Here is a 17,989-nt window from a genome sequence, read left to right as displayed (position 1 = left end):
TTTTGGTTTTTAAAGCTGTATTCACCAATGAAAATAATATTTTAATAGTAGAGCGACAAAAGCCTATGCTCTACTCTGCAATCTTTTGGAATTGCGTGTTGTACATTATCAATTAAATTGTTTGAAAATTAAAGTTGGATTGAACTTAGATGTGCAAGAGAGGAATCAAACCAAAGGTAATCTGTAAAGCTCACTGCCTATGATGGTTTTATAATCTGTAAATAAACATATGAAAAGCTGCAACTTTACCTTGCTCCTTGGACTCTGAATTGTTTTTACTCTTTTAGAAAACCATAGAGTCATAAATTGCCTTTCTCTTTATTTTCTCCCTAAGACTATCTCCTTATTTATTATGGTGCAATTTCCCTGCTTCTGGTGAGATGTGTTTCCTAGCTCTGCAAGGCAGGCAGTTTTATAAAGGTATATTGCAAATATTTTGATGACACCATTCTATATTCGACTTGCCCTTCCTCCAAGCTTTTCTTATGCACTTCCCTGTCTTACCTAGTTTCTTTGTATGGAACATGATCTTTTGCTGGTCTATCTCTTTTGAGAGCAGAGCGGTAGTGCTGGATCTTCCAAGGCTTTGGGAACACCATGTGCATGTGCTTTGGATTCCAAAGTCATGAAGAGACAATAATTGCTGTGGAATGAACAAGTTGCTTGAGTCAAAATGCCATGCTTTTCCTCCTTTTTTTCCCATGGGAGTTACTCCTGAAATGCATGACTTTATCTTATTTCTAATACTATGGCTTTGGTACAGGTTGAACTACAAAAACTATCGTTATGTCCTGGTCTTTGTTTTTGCCTTCAAGGAGATCAACAGGAGCCCCCAGCTGCTCCCCAACGTGTCTCTGGGTTTCCATGTCTACAATTCTTTCCACAGTGATGTCAGCACCATGAGGTGGTCATTGGGTGGGGGCCAGAAGATCCCTAATGACACCCGCCAGGCACAAGTCAAGGTTGTGGCTGTCACTGCAGGAACCACACCAGCATTCTCTGCCCAGATTGGGACACTGCTGGAGCTCTACAAATATCACAGGTATGAGCATGTAGGGCGGATGGATCTGGAGAGGCTGAAGATCTCCTCCTTGGTGAAATTCTGTGGCCACTCAAGTGGAAAAGAAGAAAGTGGGTTTGCATATCTCCCTAATAGGAAAATATGTACCACAGATAGTTCTTGATACGGTGGATTCATTAATTGGTGTGTGAAGCTGAGAAGAGATGAAGTAACCAGAGGCTAGCATCATTGGCTAAAGCAGACCACGGTAGCTTCTGGAAATGTGGTTGCCCAAATTCTCTGAAAGGAGTGGAAGCTGGATATTCTGAAATAACCACACCTTAGTTATTTATCTTCTAGTTAGTAAAATTTTATATGTAAACATGTACTATATATACTATATATATAATAGTAAAACTATTTTACTTGGTCAAAAGACCTGAACAGACATTTCTCCACAGAAGATATACAGATGGCCAACAGACACATGAAAAGATGTTCAAAATCATTAACTATCAGGGAAATGCAAATCAAAACTACAATGAGATATCACCTCACACCTGTAAGAATGGCTATAATTAACAAGACAGGAAACAACATGTGTTGGAGAGGCTGTGGAGAGAAGGGAACTCTCATACACTGCTGGTGGGAGTGCAAACTGGTGTAGCCACTATGGAAAACAGTATGGAGATTCCTGAAAAATTTAAGGATAGATTTACCATATGATCAAGCTATTCCATTGCTGGATATTTATCCAAAGAACTTGAAAACACCAATACGTAAAGATACATGCACCCCTGTGTTCATTGCAGCTTTATTCACAATAGCCAAGACTTGGAAGCAACCTAAGGGTCCAACAAGGAATGAATGGATAAAGACGATAGAGTATATATGTACAATGGAATACTACTCAGCCATAAGAAACAATGAAATCCAGGCATTTGTGACAACATGGATGAACATTGAGGGTATTAGGCAAAGTGAAATAAGTCAGAGGGAGAAAGTCAAATACCATATGATTTCACTCATTAAGTAGTAGATAATAACAACAACAAACAAATACATAGAGACAGAGATTGGATTGGTGGTTACCAGAGGGGAAGGGGGAAGGGAGAATGGCGAAAGGGATAATTCGGCACAAGTGTGTGGTGAAGGGTTGTAATTAGTATTTGGGTGGCAAACGTGATATAATATATGCAGAAATAAAAGTATAATGATGTACACCAAAAATTTATGCCATGTTATAAACCAATGTTACTGCAATAAAAAAAATTTAAAAATGAAAAAAAATTAAAAAAAAAATTTAAACTCTTCAAATGATTCGCAAATAGTCACAAATTTAATGCTAATAAAAGGCAAAGAAAAGGTACCATTATTATGGGAATTTTTAGAGATATAGAAACTAAGATGGATAGACGTTATGTAACCTTCTCAAGATCGTTAAGCTAGTCATATTAGAGTCAGCATTTTAACCCAGGCAGTCTGGCTTCAAAGCCAAGCTTCCCCTCAATCACTTCCACCATCATATAATATTGCTTCTTATTCATAGAGTTATTGCCAAGAATATAAGTTTAGCTACCTGATCATATGAATTCTGCTGAAATTCTGTTTATTTTGCTTCCAGAGAACTCAATACAGAACATTTTTTCTCTTTTGATTCAGATCACCTATGGAGATATTGATCCTGTACTGAAGGGTAAGGACTACTTTTCCTCTCTATCAGATGGCTTCCAAGGACATATCTTTAGTCTTCAGAAGGGTCTCGCTGTTGATATATTTCGGCTGGACCTGGGTGGGAATTTTAGTGTCAGTTGATATAAAAAGTGAGCAGTTCCTCTGGGAACTTAGAAGAGAGGAGACTATGAACGATGTCTGCCTGTGACTAAGATACCTGTGACCAAGAGGACGTACACTTCAAAAGATTGGACCTTCATGGCCAGAATCATAGGCTCATCAGCCAATATGTTTACCATGTATGGTGACACAAGTATATTAATAAGTGTGAGCATTGCAGGAAAGTATTATTTAACCACTCAGACGGTGTGGATCACTACACCACAGTGGGATGCTTCTTTTTTTCCACCTCACCCCTTTTTCATTCTTACCATGGGAGTCTTTCGTTTGCACACCAGAACTTTGAGATATCTGGATTTAAACACTCTCTATGGACAGTTAGCCCCTCTAAATACTCAGAAGACTTTCTCTTTACCAAATTATGGCTTGAAATTTTTAACTGCTCATTTGCAGGAACTAAATGTGGAAAATTTTGGAGTGTCCGCTCAATGCCTCCCTGGATTCTCTGCCAAAGGACAAATTAGACACGACCATGTCTGGATCCAGCTACTACATCTATCATGCTGTGGATGTGGTGGCCTGAGCCCTCCGTGAAATGCTTTTGATAAAAGCAGAAGTGGTGTCCATAATGGAATGCAGGTCAGCTCATGTTTCTCACTTAGCAGGTAAAATTTCTCCCTTAAATATGATTCCCATTATTGTATTTTAGGATACGAGAGTTATTTCATTTGGGTATAGAATTGTAATAGTGACATTGAGACAGATCAGTGGTGACTTGAACATAATGAATTGCTGTTGTTTCATACAGGTTGCAAATAAATCTCTAATGATTGTATGGGCTATTTAGCAACAGTGTCAACTCTTTTAACTAAAAATAATCAATTAAAAACTTTCACTGTGAGAGGTAAGTTTTTAAGATAAGACTTAATGACAATTCATCCAAGGGAATTTAAAAATTCAGGGATTTTCAAAATCTAGTTCTGGCCCTAGCCTGTGATAACTTAAATGCCACTGGGGAAAGGAAAATTTATTTGAACATTCCTGCATTTTTCTAGAAAGGCTACTGATAGTTAAATAAATATTTCTTCATTGAAATTTAAAATGACTTTTGGAAGCAAGGAGATTGATCCCCTTTTTACAGATGAGAACCCCAATACTTTGAAATATATTTTAATTTCCCCAAGACCTTTTCAATTCTACTTAGATGAACCTAGACTTTTATAAATCCAAAACCTATGAATAATGTGTCTTGAAATTCTTGCTCTCAGGTACAAGGAAGTTAATGTGATATCAGATCTAAATACACACATTTATTGTGAATATATATTTATTTATGTATATATATAACCTTATATATATTTATGTATTATATAAATATTAGTTATACATTTATATATAAATTATATCAATTATTGTATGAATATTGTTTACTAGGAGCTTTCATCTTTTCTCTCTCATTTAATACAATATTTTGTTCAAGTTAGTAAGAAGCAAGCTATCTTTCTTTGTCTCCTCTTGAGTTCAAGGAAACTCCCTAGCACCCCTAAAGCAAACCTCATTGCTCAAGGTGCAGCTCAGGTTTAGCCCTACAGCGCTCCCTGGACATGGAATCTTCAGGAATGGTTTAAACAAATGACCATGCGCTCTCTAAGGGCAGACAGGAATGCCTTCGTACTTAAGTATGCAAAATAGTAAACACGCCCCAAATTGAACTTAATCAGAGGATTACTGATATAGAGGGGGAAAAAATCTAATTGCTGGGCAACTCAGGAGCCCTACCCGTTCGTATATGAGTTTTCTGTCCTCAATTTCCATCCTCGTTTCCTTTCCCAATTATGTCTCCCTTTCAGCTCCACCCATTCCTAAAAAACACCCAATTTAAAAACAGCACTGGAGCTCATGTGTCACTGGCTGAGAAAAGAAACTCTGTGTCACAGCATGAAATTCTGAACTATATCATTTCCCAAAAGTCTTGGACTTCAGGTGAAAGTAAGAGAGTTTGTTCCCCAGGATCCACGTGATCAAGGTTTCATCATACATGAGGAGCTGATAGACTGGGCCCTGGGAATCAAGAAGACTGCAGAAAACTCAATCTTCGATTAATTCTTCATCTACATCACAAGATAGAGACCGTATATGAAAATAATGGTAAAATTATTTAACTCATAACAAAATTCTCATTTATTGATATAATTTTTCTTACTGTCCAAGAGATAGTGAAGGTACACTTTTTTTAAAAATAATTTTATTTATTTATTTATTTCCCCCCCAAAGCCCCAGTAGACAGTTGTATGTCATAGCTGCACATCCTTCTAGTTGCTGTACTTGGGACACGGCCTCAGCATGGGCGGAGAAGCAGTGCGTCGGTGCTCGCCAGGGATCCAAACCTGGGCCGCCAGCAGCGGAGCACGAGCACTTAACCACTAAGCCACAGGGCCAGCCTGAAAGGACACTTTTAATTAAGGAGATATTCCCGAATTTTGAAATGCTTTATATGCTACAGCAGGACAGTGAGGCTACCAATTTAATATGATGAGCTGATGAAAAATTGATGATTTATATTCCCATTTAAGCTGAAAAAGTGTCAATCCCATTTCTTGCAAATTTATTGCTCTGCATGCATTGTGCCTTGAAGACATAACAGGTGCTGACGACCAAGCCTTTTGATGACTTGTTGATACAATTAAAATTGTCTTTGGCCATGTGCTTTTATTCCATAAAACAAATTTTATTCTATTTAACTAGAATTAAAAGAATTGACATTGAGTGTTTTTTTAATATTTCAATATTTTATTAATATTCCTTATATTTCCATCTCTTCATCCCACCTTTATACATTCTTGTAGAAAAATTCACCATCAGAAAAAAAGATTCTTTTTGCTCTTCCAGGAACTACATTCTTCCTCACATCAGATTTCCCTTTAAAACTCCGTCTTGTAAGCCATCCCTCAAGATGTTATATTATATCATTCAAGCCTGTCCCTTTTTCCTTGGTGGATAATCTACCTGACATTAAATATATTACTAAATAAATTAAATAATTACATATTGTACTAATCAAACAATTCTCATATAAATGTATTGTATGAATTAAAATATTATTTATTATTAAGGTAAAATCTGCTTATAGTTCAAAAAAGTGATCCAGGAATACCATATTCGGAATCACATTTGGCAATAACAAGTATGATTCATGATCAGATGCCCCATTTTCCTTAAAAAAAACAGTGTCCTAGTCACTGAGATGGAAAATCTTTTAAATCAGCATGTATCTTCATGTTGGGAACTCTTTTCTGCAGATTGACCTTGATTTTATTTTGCTTTCCCTGGGTGCATCAATCATGTCAAATCTTAGAGGTGATCTTTAAGATAATTTTTGAGATAATTTAACCAATATTATCAATTATTCAATATTATTAAATAATAAAATATTATCCAATTATATAGTATTGTTCAGTATTATCAATAATTCTCTTCTTTCAAACTCCCCCCTATGGGTGTAGGATGTTCCGTCAGCCAGGATTCAGGAAAATCCCTCAGGAAGAGAGCTACCTGCTGCTTTGACTGTGTATTGTGCCCAGAGAGAGAAATATGTAATCAGACAGGTATGAACTGACAAAATTACATAATTACAATCACTTTCTTTCAGCCCTTCTTTGTCTCCAAATAAAGTGTAAAGGGTCTGGGATTAACCAATAGAATCTCATTTCTGCTTTATTTTCTATTATTTCATTCACTCATTCAATAAATTCATTTAGGTAATCAATACATCATTTCCATGTTGGGAGTTACCTTGATCTGGCTTCTTTATACTCACATTGTTAGGTTCTGCTGAAGCAGCTCTTCTCAAGGGAATACAGCTCTTAAACTACATGTTGTGTTAGGCAAACACTTAGAGATTCCATAGCACCATATACTCATCTTGATCACAGAATAACACATATGGAATTATGATGGAAGTAAGTGTGGGTGTCTTTAGGACATGCCTCCTATTCATATCTTTACACCCAAGGTGACGAGCACTATGCCTTAAACATAGTAGGTGTGCAAAAACCGGAACTAAAGATTCAATAAATGAATGGATATATTATATTATTATTACTCTAGTAGAAGATATAAACCATGAAGTGAGCATGCAAACTTGATAAGATAAAGGCCCTACTTTCCAAGAAATCATAGTGAGGTACGTGTGAAAAAAGAATAACATGGCAATTTGAAAAGTGCCATAATAAAGGTAGTTAGAAGTTAGCAGAGTCAACAAGAGTAGATAGTCTTACTTGGATGAATCAGATAATTCTTCATGGAAAGTTGATGTTTGAGTTGAGTTTTTAAAAACATGTGGGGATTTGTCAGTTCAAGATGAAGAGGGATTCTTGGCAATAGAAGTTTGGACATCAAGAGTTATGAAAGATGAATAAGTTCTGGCGACCTACCACCCAACATGGGCCTATATTTAACAATATTGTATTGTGGACTTGAAAATTTACTAGGAGGGTAGATTTATGTTAAGTGTTCCTACCTCAAAAGAAAAAAAGTATTTTAAAAAAGGAAGTTAAATTAAAAAAATAAAGAGGTCAGGAGGAAGCATTTGGAGGTGATAAATAGGTTTAAGGACTTGATTGTAGTGATGGTTCCACGGGTGTATATTATCTCCAAACACATTAAGTTGTATACATTAAGTATGTACAGCTTTTTGTATGTCAGTCATACCTCAATAAAGTGTTTTTAAAATGTTTTTATGTGGTATATTCAGACATATGGAATAAGACTAGTATGGCTGGAATGAGATGATAAAAGACTGATCATGGATGATGATGGAATAGGTAAATAATGAAAACAAAAAAGCCCATCATATTTAAAGTACAATATTCCAGTCTTACCAAACAAAATAGCAAACAATTCATATGTACTAATTACCAAAGTTATCTCTTTACATTTCTAAATGTTCTGTCCAGTAAAATAATGCATAAAATAACATATTACAGAAATAAATAATGGTCTGGTAGAGAGAGTATGTTTACAAATTATGTTTGTTGTTAGAATGCATCTGGCTATAAATTAAAAAGAAAACAAACTAAATGTGTCTTTTAAAAAATATTTATTATATCCCATAAAAAAGACCAGAGTAATTTACGATGATGATTCTTTGTGCCAGAAAAAATAAAAGCACAGTGTTGCATTACAAAGATGGAGAGGGAAATATGTGTCATTCTATTTGTTATTTACTTATTGAATGTTGTCATAAATATCACTTTTCAAAAAAAAAAGTGAAACAATTAAAAAAAAGTCCAGAAATAGAATGACTCGAAGATTAGAGAATTCAGCAGCTCAAAACTATAATCAAGCACAGATGATACTCTCATATTTTGTTCTATCATCTTTGGTTCTCAGCTTTGTCTACAGGCTGGGCTCCTTATGGTCTCAGAGGCTGAGTTGTTTAAAGTATTATATCATAGCAAGCGAACAGAAAGTTGAAAAAGAGTGGACATCTAGTCTGCCTGAATTAGTAAGAGTCACTCAAAAACACATCCTCCCAGGGGGGCCAACTATAATTGCTTTAGACTTCTCAACCTCCCCTCAATCACAGGGCCTCATGGAAGAAGTTGAATGTCAAAGCACAACTGAGCTGCTGGTAGGAAGGGGACAGATGGGTCATGAATAGGTAACCGGTGGAATCTGCTTCCATGTTTACCTACATAATGCAAAAAATACTTTAAATTAGAATGCAAAAATATCTAATCAATTAGTGGGATCTAAAATAATGTAGCAGGCTGGCCCTGTGGTGTAGTGGTTAAAATTCAGCATGCTCCACTTTGGTGGCCCAGGTCCATGGGTTCAAATCCCAGGCATAGACCTACACCACATATCAGCCACGCTGTGGTGGCCACTCGCATACAAAATGGGGAAGACTGGCACAGATGTTAGCTCAAGGCTAATCCTCCTCAATCAAAACATAAATAAATAAATGAATAAATAATTAATTAAATAAAAGATGAAAATAATGTATCAATAATAAGGATTTTCCTACATATCAATAGTAAAGTGTTTGATAATGCAGTATGAAAGTCTCATTTCTCACTCTCAAAAACACAAAAATGTAATGCACAAAGTACATTAGTTAGAATGTGTTCAACTGAAAGTGATAGAGAAACTCACAGTGGCCTTAAATCATGACGTTTGTTATTTATGTTACAAGAATTTCAGAAATAGACAAATGCAAATGTTTTTTTTTTCTATCAACATTTTGATAATAAAGACTCAGGCTCTATATAACTTTTGCTTCAATATGCTTAGTGTGTGGGATTTTATTTTTACAATTGTCTGCCACTACACAGCATCCACATGGGAAAGAAAGAGGAGGAGTCAGCTAGAGCATCCTATTTGATGCACGTTTTATTTAGTGCAAGAAAGAGACTATACAATCAGATTGTCATGGATTTATGTCGATGGCTCATAACCCACAAGTGAGGTGGAGCACACGCTGACAAAAATTAGCTTAGATCTGTCACAATTGGCTTAGGTCACTCAAAATTGGGGTTCTAATAGCTAGGTATAATGGAGGAAGTGTACTGAGTAAGTAGTTACTGTATGTTATGCGAAGTATAGTTTTAATTTTGGCTAAAAATGTGTGTGAGAATTGCAAAAGAAAATGAATAAATTTAGCGCCATTAAATTTCCCAAATGGAATGTCTGAATATTACAAAAGTCTGTATCCTTGTCTAAATAATTTTTAGCTTTAACGCAATTCAAACCACTTTACCGAAGGAATTTACTTTGAAGGTTAAGAATTTTACTACATTTTTTATGAAACAAAAATCGAATTAGAAAAATCGAGAAACAAGATTTATATAGAAAAGTGATTCAAGAAGAAAATCTGTAATTACAGTAATTGCATTGTTCTAATATTATTTGTAGAAATAGGAACGAGAAAAGAATGCCCACTTTCAACAATAAGAATGGCTGCTTCATGCTCCGAGGCCAGAGTTGAGTAGTAGTGGCAGAGACCCTATGGCCCACAAAGCCTAAAATATTTGTCCTCTGTCACTTTACAGGAAAAGTTTGCCAAATACAAATTCATAGCCCTGGGCGCAGCCCTTGAATGATGGCTGATGGGCATGCCTGCATATGTGTTGCAGCTGCCTCATCCTCAGCTGAGATGACTTGTTTCCATGTGTTCTTCTTGCCTCACAGTGCTCCCCAGAGCGACTGAGATCTAAGTGAGCACAGTGGTAAAGCACTGGATGTCCCTGATGCCCTGCCTTACTTTCCCTGCCTCACATTCCCAGTACCTCACTGGTGTGTTGCAAAGTCCCCACCACCTAAAATATTCGCCCCTAAACCCTCAAGTTTATGGACACATCCAACTAACACAGGACCCAAACTTGGAACTTTTGGAGGTGGATTATCACTTACTTGAAGCTAAAAGCATTCTGACATAGGACGGGACTGTTTAATGTGAATATTATTAACGTAAGTGTCTGCAACACTGTGTCTCACAACCAAATAAGGTGTGGGCTGTGGGCCCTATAATGCCGATGAGACTTTTGTTTTTTTGTCTTGGGAATATGGAAGAGTGGCTGACTGAAACACCAAGACTTTCTTTTCCTTTTCAAATAGAGATCAATGTATAGGGCGTCCAGGAAGCCAGTATGCAAACAATGAGAGAAATCGCAGCCTGCTGAAACTTGTGACATTTCTGGCATTTGAAGATTCTTTAGAGAAGACTCTGGCTTGCACAGCTCCTTGCTTCTCTGTTGTCATAACAGTGGTCCCTGGGGTCTTTGTGAAGCACTGAGACACTCCTGTAAGCAAGAATTGGACTCTCAGCTACATCCCACTCTTCTCCTTCACCCTCTGCTTCCTCTGCTCCTTACTCTTCATCGGCTAACCCAACACAGCCACCTACATTATTCAACAAATCACATTTAGAGTTGTTTTTACTGTGGTTGTTTCCACTGTCTTGGCCAAAACTATTACTGTGGTTGTTGCCTTCAAGGTCACTGCACCAGGGAGAAGGATGTGGCAGTGGTTGGTGTCAAGGGCACCTAACTTCATCATTCACATCTGCTCCTTTATCCAGCTGAGTCTCTGTGGGATCTGGCTGGGAACCTCTCCTCCCTTCATTGACACAGATGCACACTCGGAACACGGCCACATCATCATCATGTACAACAAGGGCTCAGTCACTACCTTCTACTGTGTCCTGGGATACCTGGGTTCCTTGGCCCTGGGCAGCTTCACTGTGGCTTCCTGGCCCGGAACCTGCCTGACACCTTTAATGAAGCCAAGTTTCTGACGTTCAGCATGCTGGTGTTCTGCAGTGTCTGGGTCACCTTCCTGCCCATCTAACACAGCACCAAGGGCAAGGTCATTGTGGCCGTGGAGGTCTTCTCCATCTTGGCCTCCAGTGTGGGGCTATTAGGCTGCATCTTTGCTCCCAAGTGCTAAGTTAGTTTCCTAAGGCCAGAGAGAAACACATCAAAAGTGTTAAGGAATAAAAAACATTCAGGGAGAAAATAATCGAAATGTAAGTTATTTTCATAGGTCACAAGAACTTGCATAAACTTGAAAAATAAACTACTATATTTTTCCAGACTCAATTTCAGTACCAACTAAACTTACCTTACATCTCCACTTAATTTTTTGCTTTATGTTTCTTTTGACTTTGTACAATTTTCCTTGGGCATTCAAATGAACAAATACACAAACATTCATACTAATTTTCCTCTAAAATTATGTGTGAGAGATTGCAAAAATGGCCACATATCAGTCCTTTCCCTCTGTCTGTTTGGTTATAGCATCCCACGTTGACTCTGGGTAGACTTGGCATTGTAACTTGCTTTGGCCAATGGGATATTACCAAATGACATGAGCAAAGGCTTGAAAAACACTTGTTCATTGTTGCTACTTGTCCTTCTCTGGCTGCCCTTGGGAAGCCTGAGGCCATCAATATGTGAATGAGTCTAGACAGACTCCACATCTCCATCACTCTAGGTGGCTTCAAGTCAACAATCAGATGTGTGAGTAAAACTGTCCTAGACCATCCAATCCCAGCTGAGCCACCAATAGGTCAAGATCAAAATAACTTCCCAGTTAACCCACAGAACCTTGAGAAAAAATAAACTATTCTTATTTGAAGTCACCAAATTTTAGGGTGATTAGTTACACAGCAGAAGCTAACTGATATATTATGCTACCATTTAAATATATCCTCTCATTATTTGTATAATTATCACAGATTTCTATTTCTTTATCCAATATCGTAGACTGGAATATTCTTCTCTAGATTAAGTCTCTGAAAGAAAATCAGAGACCATATCACGTTCCATTTTACTTTTTCTCCTTCCTCTTTTCAACCAGACATCTTTAAGCATATATATTAAGAGTATCTTCACTAACTTTAAGATTATGGATATTCTTCTATATTCTCATCCACCACTGTTATACGTGGGGATTTTACTTTTAATTTTAGCTCTATAATCCATTTGGAATGACTTACTTGTGAATAATGTTAGTTTATGGTCCAGTGTTTTATTTTAAAAATGGATATCTTTTAGTCTATAAAACAAACACTACATCATTTTAAAGGTTGATTTGAAGTATATGGAATCTGAATAATGTTTGGAAAACTATCTTTGAAACACTGTTTTCAGTCACAAGTATAGTATATCTCTCCATTTAATCTGAGCTTCTACATGCTTTGTATCTCTTTATAATCTTCTTCATATAACTAATGTGTAGTTCCAATTATTTTAACTACTCATCTTAAATAATTCATTGCTCTTAGGAATGGAATAATTACTTACATGTTTAAACTAATTCTTACTCATATAACAGTATTTTTGATGTTTCATATAGAAATCTAGCTTCCTTTCACATTATTGCACTGATTTATCAGTTCTAAACTTTATAAGTTATGTCCCACTAAAATAATAGATTTTCTCTTCTTCTCTAATATTATTTACCTCTTATTCTGTTGATTCTCCTTTTTTCATGACTGGGCTCTCCAATATCACACTGAATCACAATAGTGTTTGCCAGGAGCATTTTCCTCTTCTTAAGTTTAGCGTAAACATCAGATAAATTCCTTGTCAGGGCAGAGCAGGCATCTAAGAGAGAGAAAGTAAAAACGTGAAGGGGAAACATTTCAAGCTGGAAATCAACAGACTTGCTTCTCTTGGCTGTTTGGAGCTGGAGATGTTATGCAATGTGGCCAGCTGAGAATCAGAGGATCTCTCTCTAGTCCCAGGAATTAGTCTTGGTCAAATCTCTCAACCTCTTTAGACCTCATTTTCTTCACCTGTAACATGAAGAGTTGGATGAGTCTTTTTGAGTTCTGAAATCCAGTGACTCCAAGATACCCTTCACCCAAATGCACTTGACAAAGACCAGAGAGAATTTTTAGTTGTCTTCTTCTGCATCAACATTATTATCCATATCACCACTTAAAGACATATCAAATGTCTACTTTTGCATGACACTGATAAAACAGGTTCCATACCAAATCGCTGTTTGTTGGGATAACAAATCTATAGTTAACTGTTTAGAGGTAAGCATAGAGAGGGGCCCTGCTGGAACCAGCAGTCAATGGACCAGAAAGTCTTGCTTTATTTTACAGCGAGGCTGTGGAAACATTCCCTAATACACCAGAATTCTTCTGTACTTAGAAAGTATGTAATAAATGGGAGCCTTGAATCCATGGTTACGAGATAATAAGGATACGATTTTTAAAATTTTGCTAATGATGTCATTTGCCTGCTATGAGGCTGTTCTCTGGTGACTAACGAGCAGATGTATTCCAGGCCTCTTTCATTTCTTTAATAAATATTTACTCAGCGCCTGCCACTTGCTGCAAGATAGCAGTGATCTACCCTAAGAGCATTTATATTCTAGTAGGGTGTCACAGACCATAAACAAAAAGAGAATCTTAAGGTGATCAATAAAGTAACATATACGTTAGACTTTTTTCATTCTGGACTATTATTCACCCTTTCCCTTCTTTTACTGTTTCCCAGAACTCTAACCATGGACTTGAACAACCAGAAATCATGGGTCTCAAGTTTCTTCTCGCAACACCCCTGTTTCAAAGACATAGTGTTCATCATCTGAGAGTATGTCTCCTGAAGACTAAGTTCCTAGGAATCAGCATTATTTCATCACTTTCTTAAGAGGATGGATGAAATTATGAAGGGAAAACAAAATATCATATGGTATTTATACACGAAATGATGTGTCCACTCTAATTGTTTTATATAATGTGGTGTGATTTGGGGCAAGTCAGTTACTCCTTCAGAGACAGTGGTAATAATACCCTGAAAAGCATTCTATAGACATTAAATGAAACAAAGTATGAGAAACTGCTTTGTAAATTGCATCTTATTTATTGTAATAACATTTTCATTTATCCAATCCTTTTTGACTCTACACAGCCTGCCTAGACTGAGCTTTATAATTTATTCAACAATAATAATGGATCAAATTGGTTGAGTATTAGAAATTTCATATGGTTCAACTTAATTAATAGGCCATCAAAATATTTAATTTAGTTATAATTACAGTTAAATTTTTCATGTTGCCTTAAAATGTGCCAGGCACATTCTAGGTATCTGACATGTATTCACTCATTTAATGCTCACAACAATGCCATGGAGACAATACTATTAACCCCTATTGTATGGATGAGGAATATTAGAGGTTATATAATTGTCCAAGTTCACACAGCTGGTACCCAAGCAGTCTACCTCCAAAACCACTTTCAGGGATCCACTAGCGCTCGTAGAGCTTACATTGTAAAAGGATCACCCTGGTTCCTGGTTGGCGAATGGACCAGAGGGGACTAAGCAAGAAAGCACATGGCTACTGAAATGATCCAGGCAAGCAATTCTGAATACAGGATTTCCTTCCTTTTTAAGGCTGAATAATATTCCATTGTATAGATGCCTCAAATTTTCTTCATCCATTCACCCATGGATGCACAATTAGGTAGTTTCCATCTCTTGGCTATTGTGAATAATGTTGCAGTGCATTTTGTCAAACGATTTCCTGGCACTTAGTGAGTTTGAAAAAATTCTTCTTACACACATTAGTTACTGTAATGAACTACATTTCTAAATGTCTAAAGTTTAAATATTCGTCATTCTACAGAAATACCTTGCCTAATCATGATTTGTGTTGTTATCAGTTCATGAATGATCTAAGATTTTTGTACAAAAATTTGTTATAATGGCTTTTTTTTCATGTATTCAGGAACCTGGCATAATATGGGTATTCCCTGATTCTTGATTTTAGTTGAGTTTTCTAGTAAGACTTTAAGATAGGAAGTATCTTCCTAGATGTGAGACAGAGTGCAGAAAAATTATAAAGTGATTGTTATATTTGATTATATCAAAAGGATATAAAACTGTCTCTTTGTTAAATTGTTTTTACACACCCTTTGCTTATTTGTAAGAATGGCACATATGGTTTTATTAATGAAAAGAGAATTCAATAAACAATTTTAACATAAAACAATATCTATTGAGAACTTATATGAAAATTTTAGCAATATGCTGTCACCAATTTCCTCATCTGCAAAATGGAGATAGATAATACCATCTTCCTTATGGGTTGCTGTGAACATACTCAAGAGTAATGTACGTAAAATGCTTATCACCATATCGGTGGGAAAGTGATGCCCCATTCATTTTTCCACCGGGATGATGACAGCTTTTTTTACGCTTGAAGTCTGTAGTTTTCAAAATATGTTCTACTGTTGTAAAGTGAATCCTTTTTACAAATTCTTTGTAGAGTTAGATGATCCATTTGGAATACAAATTCAGGCTCCTGTGTGTGTGTGTCTATACGCACATCTCTCAAATAATACTTCAAGCCTTATAATGAAAAGCTACCTTCCCCACTCTTGACTCTGGTTGCAAAAACAACTTCAATTTTCTGGTTGAAAATCTAAATTTCTAAATTAGCTACTCATACAGCATTTTCATTTTTCAGCTTTTGACTATTTATACTTTCTTTCTTCTCCAAAACAATCAGCATGAAGAGTTCTTACATATGTGAAAAACATAATTCCCCTTGCCCAATATAACTATTTAATGAATTAGGATAAATCAAAATTCAATGTCTACTGTTTTATGACATAAATGTTTACCATTTTATAGCATATGAATCTTATCCAGAGATGTGCTACGTCAGATATTATGAATACATTTTCTGTCTCATTTTTTCCTTTGACCTTTTATACGGGAAAATTCTCTTGTTTCTTTGTTGTCTTCCTCTGGATTCATCACTGGTTCATCTCCTTCCACCGGAAATTTAAATCTCTTTCCAGTAACTTCTGATGCATGAGACAATTCATGGGCTTCAGGTTTTGCTTGGGGACATCCCTCTTGGGCTTGAACATATACACAGGCCCACATATGCACAGTATGTCTGGAAAGATAGAGGAAAAAAGGATGTTTATCTCTGTGCAAAAGGACTGGGAGACAGTGGTAGAGTGAGAATATTTTACTGACTTTGCACCACTCTTTGAAGTTTTCCTATATGTGTATCTAGGACGTAGTGGCCTCTCTGCCCCCAGTTTTTAAAATTAAAATAGCGTTATATCCTGATCTCCTGGCTTGGGACAGCAAAGTGTAGAGAAATGTGAATATATGATCCAATATTTTAACGAAATTAAGTAAAGCAAACCCGCACAAAAAATTTATAATTTTAAATATGGACACATCATTCTATGAGTCTGTGTAAAGGTGGGGAAAGGTATGAAGAAAAGCTGTTCAACATCCAGCTACCTGTACAGTCTAGGGGTCCACGGAAAGCCCCGCCTCCAGCCCTGCCCCTGGAGCTCATTTCCTCCCCCTGTGATGTCCACCTGACTTATTCCAGCCCCACCCCCGCCTCTTCCCACCCCTGGAACTGGTCTCCGCCCACAACCTTCGGGCCTGGCTCCGCCCACAGCCTGGTCCCCGCTCACACCCTTTTCCCCACCCACAGCCCCTCCCCTAGACCTGGTCTTGTCCCTGTTGCTGACCCAGCCCGCTGCCCGCCCTAGCACTCACTGTAGAAACTAGACACCTCCCTTAAGTTTGGGGTGCGCGGCCCCGCCCCGCCCCGCACGCCGCCTCGACCCGGAGCCCCCAAACGTCCGTCCTCCCCGAACTTCCGTCCTCCCCGAACGCCCGCCCGAGACCGGAAGCGGAAGCGCGGGCGGTGCCGTGGATGGAGCCGGGGGCTTCTCGGTGTGTTCCGTCTTCTAGGCGCGGATGGGATTCTCGTGGACGTTTGCCCTCAGGGGCGGGCCTCCGTGAGCGCCGGGCGGTCCCGGCTCGGGTAGGGGTCCAGGGAGGCGCCTGGGCGGCGGGCAGCCCCGTCAGGGCCCCGCGTCTCTTTGTCCCCCTGCAGCTCCGTTTCCCCCTGGCTGTTCGCTCAGGGCCCCCGAGGCTGCTGTTCCTCCGGGCTCCGCGCGCAGCCGTCCCCTCCTCAGAGTCCCCGTCACTGTCCTCCGTGTGATTTTGTCCCCAGGGGGCTTATCTGCGTCTGCAGGCGGTGTTTGTGTTGTTACAAATGGGGGCGCTCCTGGCGTCTAGAGGGGGAGACAGGAATGCTGCTCAGCGTCCTCCAGGGCCCAGGACAGCCCGACACAGAAATGTCAGGCCCCAGATGTCAGTGGTGCTGAGGTTGGGAAAACTGCTCTAGGACCTGAAAATCTCCCGAGCCCTGAATGAACTGTGGAAATTGTTGACAATTCAGTGAGTCACTTACAGGGTCCCTAAATGACAAGCTTGTTTAAAGGGTCCAGAGTCACCAAAACGTCTCTGTCCAGCCAAGTGAATTGAGTGACTCAAGTGCACACAGCACGAAGCTGCTTTCTCCCATCTCAGGGAGCAGGTGGCTGGATAGGAATCGGGAAAATCCAGTCACAGACAACAGTTACAGTTAAATCAGTAAATACAAAAAAAGAAGAGTGAATGGGGTGGCCTTTCCATCCAACACCCTATAAAAGGCCTCAAAAGCTTGTTTGCGCTTTTTTCCCCTCTCAGACACGAGAAGCATCCATGGAGCTCAAGTTTGAGGTGAAACCAGGCTCAGGGTCCACCTGTCCTCGCTGATCCATGGATTTCTGTGTGACCAGGTGAGTACCCTGTGGACATGGTACCAAGAGGTTCCGGCAGCCTCCGCTGTGCAGAAGACCTGCCAGTGGGG

Source organism: Diceros bicornis, assembly GCF_020826845.1.
Source record: "Diceros bicornis minor isolate mBicDic1 chromosome 30 unlocalized genomic scaffold, mDicBic1.mat.cur SUPER_30_unloc_4, whole genome shotgun sequence".
Taxonomy (NCBI): domain Eukaryota; kingdom Metazoa; phylum Chordata; class Mammalia; order Perissodactyla; family Rhinocerotidae; genus Diceros; species Diceros bicornis.
The sequence above is the reverse complement of the archived record's forward strand: the minus strand, read 5'-3'. Positions refer to the sequence as shown.